Genomic DNA, 19,740 nt, shown 5'->3' on the forward strand with positions numbered 1-19,740 from the left:
GGTAATCATATCCCCTTGAGGGTGGGCCCAGTGGACCCGGTGACTCCCTTCTAGCAAACAGTACACGGCAGAAGGGGTGAGATGTCAGTTTTGAGACTGGGATACGAAAGACCACCGTCCATTTTGCTAGTTCTGTCTCTCTCTTGCTTACTCTGGGAGAAGGCAACTTCCGTGTTGTGAGCTGTCCTATGGAGAGGCCCGTATTACGTGATGGCTTGGATCAACCTCCAGCTGGGACTGATGACTGCCAACAAGTACATAAGTGAGCTTGGATGCGGATCCCACCCCGGTCAAGCTCTGAGATACAGCAGCCCTGGACAACACCTTGACCACAGCCTTGTGAGAAAGCCTGACCCAGAGGATGCAGCAAAGCCATGGCCAGATTCCTGCCCCCAGAGAAACTGAGAGATCACAAATGTTTGTCATGTAAGCCACTATATTGTGGGATGAATTATTACAGAGAAACAGCTAATACAAGGTGCCAGGCTTCTCCCTTCTTGTGTCTCTGCCAGTTTTGGGTGTTGCCCTCATTCGCATGGTCCAAGATGACTCACTAGCCTGCTTACTCCCAGCTGGCGGGAAGGGGGAAAGGGAATGGGAGGGCATTGCCTCTTATTTTTCAGGGCATAATTCAGAAGTCACACGCATTGCTTCCACTCCCATCTCATTGGCCAGAGCTTAGTTGCGTGGCTTAGCTACCCAGGAGGATAGAGGAGATGGTCTTGTGCCCAAGTGAGAATCAGGGATTCTATTACAATGGAAGAACAGGAGAGTGGGTCCTGGGGGATAATTAACAGTCTCTGCCACAGGCACCAATGCCACAAATATTTGTTCGCTTTGTGTGTGTGATGAGGTTACAGCCATATCTCTGTGGTTCCTGGAGGCTGGGATACATAAAGCATCATGAAGAACCCAGGGAGGTGAGAGATCATGGAAACTATCTCCATTGACCTGGTGCAGAGTGTGCACAGCAGGTGACAGTTTGCTGATGAGATCCATGAGCCAGAAACCTAGTCCCTGTGTGTCATTTCCTCAGGGTCACATAACTATTTAGCAGCAGAGCCACTATGAGCCCCAGGCCTTCTGCCTCCCAGCTCCCAGCTCCCAGCTCCCTCTACTTCTAAATGGCGACTCTGAAGTCACTATTTTGGGTAGGACTAAATGTGTGGTATGAAAATGGGGGCAGAATAACACACAGCAAGAGGCTCATGACAATCAAATGCCGACCTGGCATTTTTCCCCCCTTCCAAACCAAAATGGTTTGATTTCTAACACCTAGTGAATATGATGTCAGCTCTTTCCATCACCATAAGCTCACCCAGTGCCATATTATCTGCGGGTGTTAATTTTTTTTTAATGTTTATTTATTTTTGACAGAGAGAGAGAGAGAGAGAGAGAGAGAGAGACAGAGCATGAATGGGGGAGGGGCAGAGAGAGAGGGAGACACAGAATCTGAAGCAAGCTCCAGGCTCTGAGCCATCAGCACAGAGCCTGACGCAGGGCTCAAACTCACAGACTGCAAGATCATGACCTGAGGCGACGTCAGACGCTTAACCGACTTAGCCACTCAGGTGCCTCAAAACATTTTAATTTAACTGAAGCCAGGTGAGAAGAGAAAGTATTTGTCTCTGTTATAATTCCCCACAAATAAATGAATATGTAAGGGATGGTCTTGTGAATTTTGTTTAAAAATGGTGGGGTTTTCCTTTTAAAAACATCGTACTAATGAAATCCTTTTTCTTGGAAGATTATCTCCACAGTGAAATAGAATATTACACAAGAAAGCTTCCCATAAATGTTTGCTCAATGAAATTACAGGCTTGATTTCTTTCTAGCAATTAATGATGCATATAGAGGAAACTTCTGTCACTCCCTCCCACTCCCTGTATCCATTCGCTCATTTTTCAATTAGGAATAGAACCCCTGGGTTTCACTGGATACATTGGTGCCCAGCAACTGACTGTATTATCCACTTTCATTTGTGGCTTTGTGACCACGTTTGGGTCAGTGGCATGTGAAAGGAAGTGATGCATGCAACGTCTGAGACTTGTGTGGCAGGGGCATTTGTGTGGCAGTGGCATTTGGAGCAGCATTATTAGATCTAGAAACAGAAGCCACATATTGAGGAAGGTAGAGATTCTAAGTGCATGGATGAGTTCACGGATCAGGACCACCTGCTTCACGTTGGACTTTTGCATTAGAGAGAAATAAATTTCCATCTTATTTAAGGCTTTTTTTAGTTGGGGTCTCTTAGTTTGTACCTTAAGTAATACATAAAGTTATGTATTATTCCTACGTTTGAGATATTGTCCAGTTGATAGCTTTTCCTTTCTTCTAAGACTGTGTGTTCTATTTAAAAATGTGTAACCTAAAATGTATGAAGTATTTTAAGAGTTGGCTAAGATTTCTCCAAGGCAATTCCTAAATAGGATGAAGGACAGCCCATCCCACCACCCCCCCACCCCAGAGATCTACTCTTCTGTTTCTCCTCCATAGACAATGACATGGATTTTCGTCCATTACAAATATCTTTCCGCTTTGTCAACTAGAGACTCTACTAGAAAATTAGCGTTCTATGTCTACACAAAACGTTTTGTGTGAAGGGTAGGTCTTTAGAAAGAAGGCACCCTGATGTGCTGCTTAGGTGGCTCAGTGGGTTAAGACATCAGACTTTGGCTAAGGTCATGATCTCATGGTTCATGAGTTGGAGCCTCGCAACAGGCTCTCCGCTGTCAGCACAGAGGTGTCTTCAGATCAGAGGTTTCTTCAGATCCTCTGTCACCGTGCCCCTCTGCTTCTCCTCACCTCAAAAGTAAATAAACATTTAAAAGAAGGCAACCCGATTATATTTTATGAGGTGAAGGTGTAAGAAATTCCACTTGGGTGATGGAAATACTATTCGAAAAGAGAACACATGTGACATTGTGAGCACCCACAAAATATCCACTGAAAGTAAAGAAGTGACTTATAAAATGGACGCATGGCCCTTCGGTGACTATATCGAGTTTTCAGCCTGAGCATCTATTCCCGAATACCATGTTCTCCCCACTGTCTTCTGTATATCTGTCATGTGTTGATTTTCAAGAAGTTTTTCTTATCAATTTAAGTATAGTTGACACACAACGATACATTAGTTTCAGGTGTATAACAATAGTGATTCAACATCTCTGTACATCATCCTGTGCTCCCCACAAGTGCAGCTTCCATCTGTCACCAGACTTTGTTATTACAATATCATTGTGTTGACTTTGTAATGACAAATCCTTGACATAGGGTCGTGTTCTCTCTCTGAGGATCCAAGAAGTATCCTTGGCATTTGCTTCATCCTTTGTAGACCTGACTTGCTCCTACAACTATTATAAGGTACCATCTTGGAATCAGGTAACACCAGTCTGCCTTATACTTATGAACATACATGCAAGGAGAGTTGTGCGTATGTGGGTGCAGTGTATGAATATGTATAATTGAATGAATTGAACATCAAAAACTGTAACTGGGATCCACCTTTTCTTTTCTTACCATTTTCTAACAGACGCTCTGAGGCTTAAATTGTTCTTCGCTGCCCCTTGGGTGAAATCTCAGGCAGATCCAATAGCTTTTTTGGGTTAATTTCAGATCTTAAAGTCCAGTCTCACCCAGCATTAAAACTCTGAACCCAGTGAGAACTTTTTCTCGTCGTCCTCCAGCTCTGAGGTGCCTTGGGCCAAGTGCCTGCAGTGGAAGGGGCATGGCCATTTTTTTTCTCCCTTCCTCGTTGCCTCTCCTCCTCCTCTTCTAGGTGTCGTTTTTGCTCTCAGGGTCAGGATGGGGTCTGCGTGTCGGGTGGGAGGTCCGGTGAGTTAGGGAACGACAGCAAAGTTGTCACTGCAGGTTAGCATTGAAGCCCTCTGTGTTCTGCGTGCCCCAAAGCCTCCTCTTTCTCTGGGTTCCTTGGGACCCTCAGCACTGAGGATCTCATATCTGTGACTCCTTTGAGGCAACATCTCTCTTGGCTGGCCGCAATTGCCCCCCACCCAGTCTCTGGCTTCTGGTTCACTCTCTGTTGGACCTCCAGGAGGCCTCCTTGTGCAAGATCCCTTCAGAGTTGACCTATCAGCAGCTCCTTTCCTTAGGGGGCCACATGTGGCTTGAGAAACATGCATACATCCTTGCCGTCCCCATCCCAAACTCAGCAAGCTCCAGCCTCTCTCAGGCAACCTGCCACTCCGCTCCACACTCGTGTTTACACATCTCAGCTGGGACTATCAGCCTCCCCAAATTCCAGGGAACACGGGCCATTTTGTCTAGCGGGTTGCTTTAAGGGCCCCACTGCAGGGTCCTCATGAGCCTTTTCTCTACACGTTGAACAAGAGAAGGATCTGGCTTAGATGCCCTACACACACAGTCCTGCTGAGGGCTGGCCTTTTGGTCCATTTCTGACATGACCCCTCACTGCAGGAGTTTCCATAACCCGGCCATGACTGTAAGAGCCATTTCCTTAAAACCCGTCTTTCTGATGGTGGGTGGTCCGATGGGCAGTTGCCAGCCATCTTGTGTCCAGCTGCCTGAAGCCATGGGCAGGAGGCGGATGTGTTTTGGAAGACGCCTCCCAGCTGCCCCCCTGGACTAGGCCATCATCACATTAGCACCAGCAACGTGCCAGGCCCTGGGAGTTCTGCATGGCAGAGCCAGGCTCGCTCCGGCCTGGGGTGGGACAAACAGAGCTCAGTGAGGAGTCCCCACTAAGCCACCTGGGCTTGTTCTGATTGATGGTCCAGCAGACCCCCCACCAAACTGAGCACCCACGTAACCAGTGCTTGGTGATTCAGCCGCTGCTTCCCGGTTAAATAAACTTGGGTGACATTTTTTTTTTTGTTTTAAACGGAAGATCCTTGCTTAGTTCATCTGTTGATAACAACTCCTTTTCTGGGTTGTGGCTGAGGGCCAAACCAGACGATCTTCTGCGGCTCCTTTCAGATCAGGTTTCTGTTGGTGGCCGGGGTGGGGAGGACTCAGGGCACATTTGTCTCTGCAGCCAAACTCCATTTCGGCCTGCATTTGAGAGGTGGTACCGTTGCGGTTAAGGACCCAGACTCTGGAGCCAAACTGCCTGATTCAGTTACTAGTTGTATGACCTAGAACAAACAAGATATGCATTGACCGATACACCTCCCCGTTTCCTTTTCTGTGCAGTTAGGGCAAAAATCCATGGTGTTCAGAACAGGGCTTGGCACACAGCAAGTTCTCAATAAGATGCCGCCCTCTCTCTCTCTCTCTCTCTCTCTCTATATATATATATATATATATATACGTATATATTTTTTTTCTTTTTTCAACTTGTAGCAAAAATTACTACCAAACTCCGCTCGTTGGGCCAGAGACCCTTGCGGTGTTAGCGGAAGACTTGACCGTCGTGTAGCACACTACCTACACTTGTGCGTTCATCGGCCAGCCAGCGGCCTCAGCTCCGAGCTCTAACCACGTGCAGTCAGCTGTCCTCATTAAGCAGGAGATGGTTGAACGCTTCAGTTACACCCCTGTGTTGTGGTTCTGGGTCGGCTTGCGTGGCCACAGATGCCAAGAGACCAGCACAGTTGTGCGTATGATACTACGTGTTAAGCCGACACAGATGCCGACTGTGGACATACTACATCCGGATTGTGTCCCACAAAGACCCAGGAGCATTATTTTAGGGATCCTCGATTGTCTTAGCTCAGGCTGCTGGAACAAAATACCAAAACCTGGGTGCGCTTATGTGAGGTAATCATGCGTGTGAAGGCACTTAGCACAGTACCTGGCAAATAGAGACGCTGAATTAGCATTTTGAAAGTCGGTAACGTGCTTACTGTTAGGATCTGTGTTGTGATGGTTTCAGGCAAGGCGCCGGTGACTTAGACCAGATTCCTCGTTCCTGTCCTGGGAGTTTCTGATTTAGTAGATCTGGGATGCGGCCTGAAATTTGCATTTCTAATGGGTTTCTGGGTTACCCATGCTGCTGGTCTGGGGACCTCGCTTTGAGAATCACTGACTAGATTGTACCCACCCCAGCCAAGTCCTCCCCTTTCCTGTTTCTTTCAAGAGAAATCAGGGGCGCACAGAATGGGCACCTTGACCTTGATCTTATGTGTTGAGCTGAGGTTTTCAAGGATGCTAAAGGAGTAGACATGCCTGGGGGGATCTGCCTGAATAGCAGAAGCTATTCACTGTGGAAAAAGAAGTTCCCACTCCTCAACTTTGGGGGAGGAGAGAAGGGGCCCCCACTCTACCCTTCCTCCCACTGACAGCCACATGTTCCCAGGCATGAAAGTTTGCCCAGTTTTGCCTGAACTTCAAAGGAAGGTCTGCCTGCCAAATGTCTGCACGTGCTGAGCAGCCACAGAGTCCAGGAGCCCCTGGAGTTGCTGCGGCATCGGGACAATTGTCTTACCTTGGCAGAGTGGGGCACCAGCATTTCTATGCTGCCCTGCGTCCCGGGCAGGACCTTGCGTGCAGTGGAACAAATGGCTGTGTTCCTTTTATGCAACCCGGCAATACAGCTGCAAGGGCTCAGTGCACGGCACGTCTGACCTGCATTTGAAGCACTTTGGGGGGCTCACAGACAAATATTTTCAGAATGACTGTGGGAAAGGCCCAGCTGGAGGGGTGCTGGGATTGCAGAACGGTTCCCGGTCACTGCTGTGCCCACTGTCGTCTTTCAGCCCCAGGGGGTGGGCTGGGCAGGAGGGGGCAGCCGATTTCTTTGTGGGGTTGGACTTCACTCGACTTAACCACTTTGCCTCATGGGCAGTTTGGAGATGATTGGCACCACGAGCGTTTGCTGAACGAAAGTCTATGGGGTCCGCTTCCGATTCCACCCAGGACAGAACCCTCGGCTGGCGCTGTCTGGACGTGGGTTATGGGAGCTACCCTTCAGGGGACAGCAGGGCTAGCTTCCCGGGTGTGACCTGTGTAGCCTCAGTGGGTCACATGCTCAGAAGGGTCCGTACCCACTTTTATATTCTAAGGTCACTGTCTTGAAATTCTGAGCAATTTTTGAAGGGGCCCTAAGTTTTCCTTTTGTACAGAACCCTGCAAAATATGTAGCTAGTTCTGGGGAGCAGCCTCAACCAGAGAGTAAGAACGGAGGCATGAGGGAGGAAGCGGATTGTGATTACAGCTGCTACATCAAGTGAGATTTCAGGTCTACTCTCCCGAAACCCTGGAAGCTGTCTGTCAGGATGGACTACTCAGGTTCTCTAACCGCAAGTCAATCCATCCAACTCCTGGCTTCCTGGAAGCTTCTTTGAGGAATCTTATCGAGTGTGAAGACTAGGATGGTGGGTAGAATCGGGGAGAATTTTTTTCTCCGGTGAAGATCTCATTTCTCAATGAACAGGCTGTGAGAGAGATCTGGCCACTCTAAGTCAGTATATTCAGATGGAATTTCGACTGAGGTGTCGTCCTGTAGTGAGATCATCACTCTCCCAGAGCATTGGCCCTACCTTCTACCTCCTCCCCTCGCAGCACTTGGCATACGGTAGGTACCCTCATATTTAAATTTTTTTTTTTTCAACGTTTTTTATTTATTTTTGGGACAGAGAGAGACAGAGCATGAATGGGGGAGGGGCAGAGAGAGAGGGAGACACAGAATCGGAAACAGGCTCCAGGCTCCGAGCCATCAGCCCAGAGCCTGACGCGGGGCTCGAACTCACGGACCGCGAGATCGTGACCTGGCTGAAGTCGGACGCTTAACCGACTGCGCCACCCAGGCGCCCGGTACCCTCATATTTGTGGTCAATGATGATGGTACTGACCGTGAACTCAGGTTTCCTCTTCATCTCCTCTGGAGTCCCACAAAGCGAGAGCCATCTATCACCCTGAAAGATCCTTCCTAGTGATTGCAACTGCTTTCTTCAATTCAGGCAGGGAGTCAACCCCAAACAAACCAAACCAATCCTCCAGAGATATTTAGAGCCCCTAACTCTATGGGTTAGGGGCTGTTACTCCAACAGTGCTGTGCAGTCAACCACCCCAAAATTGCGTGACTTGGAACGACCATTGTTTTCTCTCATAAATCTATCAGTGAGCTTGGCTGATGGAGGTTTGGCTTGTCTTGGGAGGCTCTGCTTCAGGCTGTGGGTCCAGCTGGACTTCTTTGGGGAAGCTCTGCTCCTAAATGTGTTCTGGGCCAAATGTGTTCACTTGGGGCCCAGAATGAAAGGTGGCGATCACTTACGGGAAGCTTCTCTCAGGGCTTTGGCAAAGGTACAGAGGGCAAGTGGAGAAACTGAAGGTCTTTTAAAGCCTAGATTGAGAATTGTATCCCGTTACGCCCGTTCACATTTTATTGGCCAAAGTAGATATATGATGTAACTCAAAGAGGCAGGGAAGAATTCTCCACCAATATGAAGTCAAGGCAAGGATTCGACTGTGGAGGTAAATTCAATGTACTACACTAATTCCATTTTCTTTTTTCTTTTTTTTTTTTAACATTTTTATTTATTTTTGAGACAGGGAGAGACAGAGCATGAACAGGGGAGGGTCAGAGAGAGGGAGACACAGAATCTGAAACAGGCTCCAGGCTCTGAGCCGTCAGCACAGAGCCCGACGCGGGGCTCGAACTCACGGACCGTGAGATCATGACCTGAGCCGAAGTTGGCCACTTAACCGACTGAGCCACCCAGGCGCCCCACTAATTCCATTTTCTAAAATACTCTCTCTGTATTTCAGTCATACCCTGGGGCTATCGTTTCTTGAAGACAGAACATCAACAAGATGTTAACTAACCAGGTGCCAAGCAAATACCAAATGGAATTAAATGGAAATACATACCCCATACTCTAAAATGCTTGGATTTTACCATGTAAACCAGTTCATTAAAATTTCCTGGAGAATATGGGGCACCTGGGTGGCTCAGTCAGTTAAGTGTCTGACTTTGGCTTAGGTCATGATCTCATGGTTCGTGAGTTTGAGTTCTTCATCGGGCTCTATGCTCACAGCTCAGAGCCTGGAGCCTGTTTTGGATTCTGTGTCTCCTTCTTTCTCTAAAAATGAATATACATGAAAAAATTTTTTTAAAAATTTACTGGAGAATGGTATGAAAATGTAGATAGTCTATCCCAGACGACATGACAAAGAGGACTGGGTTCCAGGAATCTGCATTTTCATAAGCACATCAGGTGAAACAGGCCCACGTCTGGGAGCAACTGTCTTAGTCCTTAACTTTGCAATTAAGCTAATCCCTACTAGGATGCTAGTAAATGTGGTCAGAGCTGGTGAACTTTCTAGTGATAGGAATTTAGTAAACTTCTATACAAATGAATTATTTTTCTGATCTCCCGTATCCTCTGAATTTCTGCACAAAGTAAAGTCTTGGCTATGTCACTGACTACTGGTTTTGCAAATAGCTTCTCAGCACATTTATTTTGGTGTCATCTTTAGATTCTGAAAATGAGCCTCTTGTGGTTATGCATAACTGTAAAGGGATCAGTTATTTTTGCTCCTTCAGTAGTCATTCATTTTCTTTTGCTACGTCACTTGGATTTGCTTCCAGTAATCACACCTTCCCCTCTTTCAGTCAATGTCTTTACAGCATAGCTGACCCCAACCGTCAATGGCCAGCTCTGGTTCTAAAGGAAGACACATGAAGTCATTATGATTCTTGTGAAGGGCCATGTTTCTCAGTCTGGACCACATTTCTGTCTGCAGTTTGCTAAGCTGGTAGGAAAAAGTCTGGAGCTGTGGAGTCTCTTGGCCCCCACAATAGCTAAAGCCTGCCCTAGAGTGAAGTCGGTACGAAGGCATGCAGGCAAAGGCTTTTAGCAACAACTCTGAGCACCTGAATCTAACTGTGCCTGAAGATGTACTTCCTGGACCTTTTCACTGTGTAAGCCGATGCATGGTCTGTGTTGGGGAAGCTAGTGTGAGTTTGGTCTCTTTCATTCACAACTGATAGAGTCCTGACTGACATATCATAGTCTTGATGGTGTGACCAAGAAGACCACCAGCAACTTAGACTGATCCGAGCTTAGCAAAGCCTAGAATTCACTCAGCAAGCCACACACACACACACACACACACACACACACACCCTACATGGTATATTCTGGTAACTAGACCAGACTTGGGGACCAAACTTCATTAATAGTTATTGGGGACGTCTAAAGCAAAGTAGATTGAAAAATGAATGCAGCTATTAAATATATGGGTGTCTTCTAAGCCAGGCCTAATCACGTTATTAAAAATTACTCGCTCATATTTACATCTGCAACGACAGTTACATTTTCTCTCCCCCTGCTCCCGCCAGTAACATTTGCAGTGGCTTCTTCCCAGGTATTGCATAGAAGGATCTCTCCGAGATAATTTCTTTTTTTTTTCTGTTTGGCTGTGATGAAAAGACAGAAGCCTAACTTTGGACAGCAGGAAATAATGCATCACTTTGAACATGTTGTCTTTCTATTATAAATATGATGATATGGCTAGGTGGGACGGTTTCAAAGAGACAGGATGTTACCTTAAACATTTATAAAGCTGTGGTTAAAATAGTCTCCTGAAACTACCTTTTCAACTCATGGAGCTTACATAAATATTTGGCTGCTGGTGACAGGCCTAATAAATCTGTTTAGAATGTTGCAGCAATATTTACTTACAAAGTAAAGGCATAAGCCCACATTGGCCAATAATTTTAAAAAGGAGAGATGCTACTTTTTAGCACCTTGCATAAATATTTGCAAGACCTATAAATCCAAGATAACCCTGCCTCTTCCCTAAAGCTATTTACCGCTTCCTACCATGTTCCCCCTAAATGCCCCTTTTAAGTGTCTCTCAGTTCAGTTGGAAAAGCTTGACATTTACTTGAGCTGTTTTGGAATATATCAACAATTCTGGGCTATAATGGAAGCATTCTTCAATTTCCTCATGGCCCAAAGTTCTGCAAGATCCTTTCAGGCTGGGGGGAGTGGGGGAAAGAACAGAATCTTCTGCTTCTAAAGCTTGCGAATCAGAACATGAACATTTGAGGAATAAATCTTATTATGTCTGACCAGGAACTAAAGGATACAATTCTCTTTTTTTAAATTTTTATTTATTTATGTTCAGGTGGAGGAGAGAGAGAGAGGGAGAGAGAGGAGAAAAGAGAGAGAGGAAAGAGACAGAGAATCCCAAGCAGGCTCTGCACTGTCAGCACAGAGCCTGACGCAGGACTCCATCCCATGTACTGTGAGATCACGACCTGAGCTGAAATCAACAGATGCCCAAAAGACTGAGCCACCCAGGCACCCCAAAGGATTTGCTTCTTGTTTGTCCTTCCATGTTATAGGGATTATAGACAGTGCTTGAAACAAAAGAAAGAACGGTGGCTCGTCAGAGCACTGTTTGCCCCAGAGAAGCGAAGATGTAACCTAAGCGTTTTGATCAAGGATGTTATGCAAACTGCAATTGGGTATTTAGAAAATAGAATGAGCTGCCATCTGACTTCTCTCTGGCTCTCCTCAAGAGCTGAGTGTTTTTCCTGATTTCAAGAGATGACTCCCCAAGGGGAAAGATACCAACAGTGGCAAACATCTCTTTACGAAGGTCAGACAAGAAAACAAGCTCTTGATTGCCCAAGGTATCCCTGTTTTTTTTCATGAGTGAGTTTTTCAGGAACTTTAAGAGGTATTTCCTGTTTATCATGTGGTAGAGAAACAGGCTGTAGAAAACTCATGCTAAGCACAAATACCAGAGTTCTTAAGTATTTGATATTTGCACATTACAGTGATGTCATCAGGTTTAATTTCCAGTAAGAGGCAATAAGCAAATGGCCACAGTGTACAAGAAAAAAGAGTAATCGACTTATGAAAATAGTATTTCAGAGTAGTTCTAGACTTATGATGAGGCCTCCTGGTCTGAACATTCCTGAGGAGGAGAACAAAAGAACTTGGCTTTGGTATTTACATTATCTAGGGGTAGGAGAAAAGACTGACAGGACGACTTTGATGTTCTGAGGAGGATAGGAGGTGATTTGGTATTTATTCCTTTTTAGTATGTGAATGTATACCAGATGGCCCATTTAAAATAGACCCCATTTTAAACCATTTTGCATGACGTGGGGCCATACAGAAAGTCTTCATTTCCTCTCTGGCAGTAGCTGGTGTGAGATTCCACCCCCCCCTACCCTGCCAACCCCTCCCCCCCCAGAGTGGCAGGGCTGCTGGGCTTGAGTCCTCTGCCAGCCCCTAGGAACTCACCTACTGATGCATCACCACCTGTTAATGGCAGACTGCCATAAGAAACTCTAGTAAGAGAAGTCCAGGCCAGTGACTGCCATCTGGGTCACAACATTTTCTCCCGTCTCCAGGAATGGTAGGTGCCAACAGGACTTTCTCAGTGGGTTTCACTTATGCCTGGGAGAATTGGGAAAGGCCTCACAGAAGATTCAAGGAACGGATTAGTCAGATGGGCTACGTGCTATAGGAAGCTTCCCCAGACATGGCAGTGGACTCTTGGGGACACGAAGTAAGCAGACCAGCGTGCCGGGGGTTAGTGCGTATTCCAGTTTGACTTGAGTTGAAGCCCGAAAGAACATGGTGTCCGTGAGGCCTACGGAATTTGAGGGTGGCTGTGGGGTAGGAGGCCTCCGGTAAGAGATAGGGGTTGAGGATGGAAAGATGTCAGACGAGCCTAAAAGGAACTTTGGAACCAGATTGTGAAAGTTCTTCCGTGTTTTGTCTCTTCCAAGTGGTTTTCAACTCTGGCCTTGATGCACTGGACAGCCCATGAAAATATTTAAGAATCATTATCTTTACATATTGGAAAGGTCAGCCTGCCTGCAGTATGGAGTATAAATGTGAGAGAGAGAGGGGCTGGAGAAAGATTTGTTAGGAATTTATATATTTTTAAATGTTTGTTTGTTGTTTATTTATTTTGAGAGAGAGAGAGAGAGCAGGGGAGGGGCAGAGAGAGAGGGAGAGACAGAATCCCAAGCAGGCTCCGCGCTGCCAGCATGGAGCCTGACAAACTGGGAGATCATAACCTGAGCCAAAATCAAAAGTTGGACGCTTAACCGACTGAGCCATCCAAGCACTCCAGGAGTTTATATTTCTAAAAGTGTCATCGGTCCTCTTAATTCATGGAGATCACTTCGACTTTCTTTTTTTATGATCGAGCAATGCTAAATGCACATCTAGGACCTGTGGGATCCTAAACATTATGGGGAATGGGTTCAAGGAGTTTTCAGTTAATGGGAGGGCATACCGCAGGTAACTTCCAGAAGTCACCCATGTCTTCAGCAAAAGGTGAAAGCCTAGGTCCTCACAGACCAAATGTTGGACGTAGATGAAACTACGTCACTCGTGATGTATCTGATACATTTCTAAGCATAGGGAAGATTCAGACGCTAGATGACCCAAAAGACAGACAGTGTCTAACACAATTATTGTCTATCAGTGTATTTGTTAATGTAAACATGTCCTTCAGAGGATTAGTTTCCTGTGGCTGCTAAAACAAATGACCTCAAACTGGGTGGCTTAAAACAGCAGAAATGTGTTCTCTCACAGTTCTGGAGAGAACTACAGAACCCAAAGGCAAGGCATCCACAGGGCCACCCTCCCTCTGGAGGCTCTAGGGAACAGTCTGGGCTTTGCCGCTTCCAGCTTCTGGTGGCTGTGGGCTTCGCCTGACTCATGGCCGCATCACTGCGTCTCTGCCTCTGTGGTCACATTGCCCCCTCCCCTTCGGACTGTCTCCTCCTCTGGGTGTCTCTCATAGGGATACGTGTCACTGGACTTAAGACCCATCATCCAGGATGATCGCCTCTCAAGAGCCTTCACTTAATTACATCTTCAGTATTTTCCAAGTAAGGCAGCATTCACAGGTTCTAGGGATTAGGACACAGGTACATGTGTTTTTGGGACCATGATTCAGCCCAGTACAGAAGGCAATACATCCATTTCTAGACAGCGGTTCATTCCCTCCTCCGTGTGAGTTGGGACAGCAGGCCATTTCCACTCTTTGTTGGCGCTGTTTTGGGGACTGACTGTATGTCCCCACTGGGCTGAGGGGGCTGACAGGGAGTGGGAGACACTGAGAGGGGTGGGAGAACACAAGGACACTGACTTCTCTTAAAATGTAAATCCGAATGATTCTGTGTCTCCCTCTCTCTGACCCTCCCCTGTTCATGCTCTGTCTCTCTCTGTCTCAAAAATAAATAAACGTTAAAAAAAAAAAAAAAAAAAAAAAATGTAAATCCGAATACTATGGAAACAGGGACTAACTTTCAGACGAGGTCCCACTTTTTCTTATTCTTTCTCTCTCTGTTGTTATGGGTGTGCTTTGTTACAGCTTTTTAACTACCGCTGCTCCGTTGTCAAGTTTCCCTTTTAGCGCATATTACATGCCGCCACGTTTCTCAGTGAGTTTGCAGGTTGACCTTTACTTCCTTACCATGAAATAAGGGCAGAAAGACCTTAGTCTTCTCTGTCTCCTCCCCTCCAGCACCTAGAAGAATCCCCGCAGCCTAGAGAACCCTTCAAATTGTAGTGAGGCTTTGTTTATGTGGTGGGAGTCGGACGTGGAATCTGTCAGGCTGTTTCAAAACACAGTCGCCTTTATTTTACCCACTTGAGTTGAAAACTTATGTCCACAAAAAAAACTTGCACACAGATGTTTATAACAGGTTTTTTTTTTGTAATTGCCAATATGGCTTCCCTCACTATGCAAAGTAGAATATTCCTATGAAAGCTCTCATAAGCTCATGAGAATATTCCTATGAAAGCTCCCATAAGTTCTCATGGCCTAAAGCAAGGAAACAATTATCATTAATTTGTATGGAAAAATTTTGAGCATTCCCAGACCCCCCCAAATAACGTCTCTTGGCTCTTCTGATACCTTAGGACACATCTTGCTAATGGATGCATAGAATGAATGGAGATAGAGCACAGAAGCTTTATCGCAGACACAGTTCAAAGCTATGGCGGGCGGCTTGATGCGGAGATGTTCGGTGTAGTTCCCAGGGAAGAAGCTTGGGGGCGCCACTCCCACTGCTCAGTGCACAGCTGCCTCTGTATCTTGTAATCACAAAACAAATGCTGGACACTATTTTTGCTTTTTGCCTTTTTTGTTTTTTGTTTTGTTTTGTTTTTGTAAAAGTGGAAATTCTCTTCAGATTTCTTTTGGTTAGTGAAAACAGGTACTGATGTAGGTCTTTCATAAAAGCAAAACTTTCGGAAAGCGGGGGATACCTGTGCTTGGAGGCAACCAAGGTGTTCTTTAGTAGGTGCACAGATAAACTGCTAAATCAGATGACGGAATAGTATTCCGCTCTGAAAGAAATGAGCTATACAAGCCACAAAGAGACATTGAGGAATCTTAAATGCATATTACTGAGTGAACGAAGCTAATCTGAAAAGGCTAAATATTGTGTGGTTCCAACCATACAATATTCTGGAAAAGGCAAAACTGTGGAGATAGCCCAAAGCTCAGGGATTGCCAGGTGATGGGACAGGGAGGGGTAAATAGATAGAGTGCAGAGAATTTTTAGGGCATCACAACTACTATCATGGTGAATGCGTGTCACTATGCATTTGTCCAAACCCATAGAATGTGCACCACCAACAGTGAGCTGTAACATAAACTATGGGTTTTGGTGATTATCACGTGCCACGTCGGCTCCCTGATTGTAACAAAAGTGCCGCTCTGGTGGGGATGTTGACGACAGGGGCGTGCGTGGCAGGGGGGAAGGGGATAAATGGGAGCTTTGTATTTTCTCCTCAACTTTGACTAAAGCTGCTCTAAAAAATAAAGTCCGTATATTTTTAAAAATCAACCATCTTTTTTTTTTTCCTCTCTGCCAGAAATGTCAGTGATTCATAGGGACAAGTCTCATTTTGGAAAGTATCTCTCAAGCAGATTTTGGGTATCTTATCTTTTCCCCCTTGAGGATGAAACCCAAGTTTGATATTCAGACCATTAGATAAATAATGTTTTTGGATTCAAATTTGAGACTAAGAAGTCACTGAACCAGCCTTTCTTCTGAAAGGTTAGTTCTGGCCAATTCAAAATGTTGCCCTTTGGGGAGTGTTCACAGGACAGGAGAGGGTAATTCTAGGGCCCACCTCTTAGGGAGATCCCACGGAGGGAGGGAAATGTCTGGGCATGGGGGTTACAAAGAAGGCCATGTTCCCCTCCAGGGCTTCCTTTCCCTGGCTGGGGGCAGAGTCCTCCAGGCTTATTCTAGGGTGACAGAACTTGAGTGTTTGCTATCCAAAAGTGATGTCATACCCACCTAACTTGCAGTAAATCATGGGTTTGGTTGGATTGGTTGCATTTCAAGACTAAGAGGAAAATTGGAGGATGGAGTTGGTTCCTTTTGATCACACCCTGGCGCACAGACAGAAATCAAATAGAAGAACCAGCTGTCATCAGGTAGGGAAAATATTGGGATAAAAAAGTAGACAGTGAGGCATCACAAGGAAATGCTGCAAGGCTGACTTAGCTTCGGTCAGCCACCAAGGTCTGTTGAAGGTCCACCAAACACTTCCTTCTGCTCTCTGCTAAGTATCCCAATCCTCAGTAAGGTAGAGTCAGGGCTAAAGAATCTCTGAAACCATCTGAATGCTTGGGAATAGCCTGGCCTCTCAGGGCCCCAAACGGCCCCTGCATGCTTGCTAACTTAAGGCCATGCTAACCTGACGGTTCTGACGAACACACACACACACACACACACACACTAGACTCCCTCATCCTGTTCTTTAACATTTAAAAGCTTTAAACTTTTCAGATGCGTTTCAGAGGTGGAATCTTCATAATATAGGTAGAGTTAGGAAGTGATTTATATTAAATTATTAATTTATCTGACTGATTATTGCTGAATCACTTAATAATTTATTAATAGCACATAGTAAATGGATAATATTGTTCACATAATAACCAGCCTTATCAGTGCCAGCCACAGTGGGACGTGGAGGGACAGATCAGAGATGACTCAGGCACAGGTCATACCATATCCCCAGACACTCCTGGCCCAGGCAATTAATGGGACGAACCCCCAAGTAACAATAATGCCAGGCAGGCAGACAGTAAATGCCATCAGAGCAGCTCCAATGACAAGCCTTATCAGTGCCAGCCACAGTGCAAGGCAGAAGGACAGATCAGAGATGACTCAGGCACAGGTCATACCCCCAGACACTTCTGACCCAGGCAACTAATGGGATGACCTTCCACGTAACAATAATGCCAGGCAGGCAGACAGTAAATGCCACCAGAACAGGTCCAATGACAAGCAGCAGGGGCTCAGAGGGAGGAGTGGGGGTTACTTCCAGCTGAGACAATGGAGGAGGTAGGATTAGTGATATCAGCAGTGGGTTTGGAAGGCAGGATTGGGTCTGCAGACTGATGGGAGGACAAAGTATCTTAGGGGAACACTTGATTACCAGTTCTGTTGGAGGAGACACGCCTGCTCTGTGACCGAGAGTGAAGAGGGCTGGGAGAGCGTCTCAGAGACAGGGGGGCAGTCAAGACAGCAGGGCCAGGCCCAGAGCAGCACTCCCAGAGATGGAGTCTGGGAGGAAACCTGGGGAACAGAGGAAGGAGAGGGAAATGGTCTCCGGTTGGAAGGTTTCTTAACATTGTCTCTTTCTTTTCCTTTCTGATAGGAGAGTTCTGGCCATGTGTGCAGACCGCGGGGTGGGGGGGGGGGGGAGGAAGCGAGGGGTGAAGGAGGGGGATGGGTGAAGAGGACAGGAAGAGCTGGAACAAAGCATGCAAAGCAGGTTTATTTGCAATCGCCCCAAAGGGGGAGCTCAAGTCCTGCCCCCAACAGGGGAGCAGTTCAGTACATCATGGTGGATTCATTCATTCATACAATGGGATGGTCGGCAGCAAAGAACAAGCAAAATACTGGTATGTTAGGAGCAACACGGATGAACATCAGACACAATGCTGAGGGAAGGAAGTGCAAAAGTGGAATAGTGCAGGCACAAAAGAGTTCCCATTGTATGACTGCATTTATAGGGAGTTTTTTTTTTTTTTTAATTTTTTTTTCAACATTTTTAAATTTATTTTTGGGACAGAGAGAGACAGAGCATGAACGGGGGAGGGGCAGAGAGAGAGGGAGACACAGAATCAGAAACAGGCTCCAGGCTCCGAGCCATCAGCCCAGAGCCTGACGCGGGGCTCGAACTCACGGACCGCGAGATCGTGACCTGGCTGAAGTCGGACGCTTAACCGACTGCGCCACCCAGGCACCCCAATAGGGAGTTCTAAGATAGTCGTAACTAACCTGTGGTGAAAGAGGTCAGAGCAGTGGTTACTGGAGGAGGGTATTAGCTGGGAAGGACTACAAAGCGGCCTGCTGGGGGCTGGCTGTGTCCCACATCTTGACTGGGTGGGGAGAGCACAGGTGTGCACCTGTGTAAAAACGTACTGCATTCTACCTATAAGAAGTGTGCACCTCATGTAATTTATTCTTGAGAGAGAGAGATGGACACAGAGAGGAGAAATTGGGCAGAGCAAAGAGGCAGATGAGAACAGGATGGAGGCAGAGCAGAGGAAGGTGTAAACATGTGGGGACTTTAAGGTAGAGTGAAGACAAATTGAAGTATTATCTCTAGGTCCTGCAACCGTACAGGTGTGAGTAGGTACATGCTTTCCCTGGAGCGGTGGTCGTGATGGGGGTGAGAAACGGGATCTCCCTGGAGTGGTGGTCATGATGGGGGTGGGAAGACAGGATCTCCCTGGAGTGGTGGTCCTGATGGGGTGGGAAGACAGGATCTCCCTGGAGTGGTGGTCCTGATGGGGATGGGAAGACAGGATCTCCCTGCAGTGGTGGTCCTGATGGGGTGGGAAGACAGGATCTCCCTGGAGTGGTGGTCATGATGGGGGTGGGAAGACAGGATCTCCCTGGAGTGGTGGTCATGATGGGGGTGAGGACAGGATCTCTCTGGAGTGGTGGTCCTGATGGGGTGGGAAGACAGGATCTCCCTGGAGTGGTGGTCCTGATGGGGTGGGAAGACAGGATCTCCCTGGAATGGTGGTCCTGATGGGGATGGGAAGACAGGGATGAATTCTGCAAAGAGATACTCTACAACACTTGGTAACTGACTGTGGTGCTGAGGGAGCATCCAAAGGAGAGGAGGTGGTCTAAGATGCTTCCTGAGGCCCGGGGCCTAGATGCATGCCTGAGATACTGTTGCGTCTAGGAGAGTCATTGACTCACCTACCAAGGGCTCATCCCATTGGTGGAAAATGAGTACACATCTAATTCATGGGGCTCAGTCTTGTGCCAGTGTTATTTAGCTGTTGGCTCTAGCTGAATCACCAGGAGCGTTTGGGGTATCAGCAAATATCTCCAGGAATATTTCAGTTTAACAGGAGCTCTCCGTCTTGCCCTTGATGAGGCTGAGTGAAGCGGGATTTGGGGTTCGCAGTCTGTTAAATGCAGTCGCTCACAGTGGAGCCGATGCCGCTTTGAATCACGGGTTCAACAAAGAACACACAACGAAGGGCCTGTGCCTCCCCATCCTGATTGGTGAAGCCAAGTCAGCAGCCCGGGGCAGAAAGCAAAGGTAGGGAGATGGGGCAAGCCCACGGAGGGCATAAAGCTTCACCTCTCCCAGGCAGCATCAGAAGAGCCAGGGAAGCACAGAGTGCTTGGCCATGCTCTACCGTTGGCCTCATGTCCTTCCTACGGCACCTCGAGCTCCACTGGGATGGAGTCCTTTTCCTAGGTGACGGTGAGGTGCAGAAATGTCGGCCCCCTGGGAAAATTCAGCAATTTTCAGGAATGCTGGAGAGCTGGAGGCTCTC

At 46.9% G+C, this 19,740-nt stretch overlaps 1 non-coding gene across 1 annotated transcript; it reads right to left on the reverse strand.

Moving 5' to 3' along the window:
* Positions 1-5,314: 5,314 nt before the first annotated feature.
* Positions 5,315-5,468, reverse strand: LOC131508248 (small nucleolar RNA SNORA62/SNORA6 family). The gene has a single exon (XR_009259948.1). It is a non-coding gene; the product is annotated as a small nucleolar RNA SNORA62/SNORA6 family (small nucleolar RNA).
* Between the last annotated feature and the right edge of the window lie 14,272 nt (positions 5,469-19,740).

Source organism: Neofelis nebulosa, chromosome 3, assembly GCF_028018385.1.
Source record: "Neofelis nebulosa isolate mNeoNeb1 chromosome 3, mNeoNeb1.pri, whole genome shotgun sequence".
In the NCBI taxonomy this organism is placed as follows: Eukaryota; Metazoa; Chordata; class Mammalia; order Carnivora; family Felidae; genus Neofelis; species Neofelis nebulosa.